The sequence below is a fragment of the Branchiostoma floridae genome, chromosome 14 (genome assembly GCF_000003815.2).
Source record: "Branchiostoma floridae strain S238N-H82 chromosome 14, Bfl_VNyyK, whole genome shotgun sequence".
Lineage (NCBI taxonomy): Eukaryota > Metazoa > Chordata > Leptocardii > Amphioxiformes > Branchiostomatidae > Branchiostoma > Branchiostoma floridae.
The window spans coordinates 4,328,317-4,328,788 of NC_049992.1; positions in this window are offsets into that span (position 1 = coordinate 4,328,317).

The window sequence follows — 472 nt, forward strand, 5'->3', positions numbered from 1 at the left end:
ACTATTGTTGTGCAATAAAGTTATTATGATAAGCGAGGCTCGGGCGATTGCCGCAGAATCGTCGTCCGATCGATTTTCGCCAAATGCGACAGGGGTATAATTAATCTTTGGCTCTGTCAGGAACAAAACACGCCACTCGTGTAACATGCTAGTCAACCGTGCAAATTTAATTTAGGTGCTCGTCATTGTGAAATGTCTAGAACCAACAAATGCACATTCGAACAAGCAGTCTACTTGGTTTTGACTTCTAGTTGATACGGGATCCTGTAGTTTTTTTCCCTCTGGAATAAATTGAGGAACGACGACACTCAAGATTCGACGAGACTGAAAATCGAAGAAATACTTTGTAAAGCATGCGCAGTGTCGTGGAAAGGGTCTTCCATTGATGCTAGAGGTCAAATGAAGCAAGCTGACATGACCTTCTGATGTGCTGTTGTCCTGATCAACTGTGCAGCTTTAAAGGACTATAGTT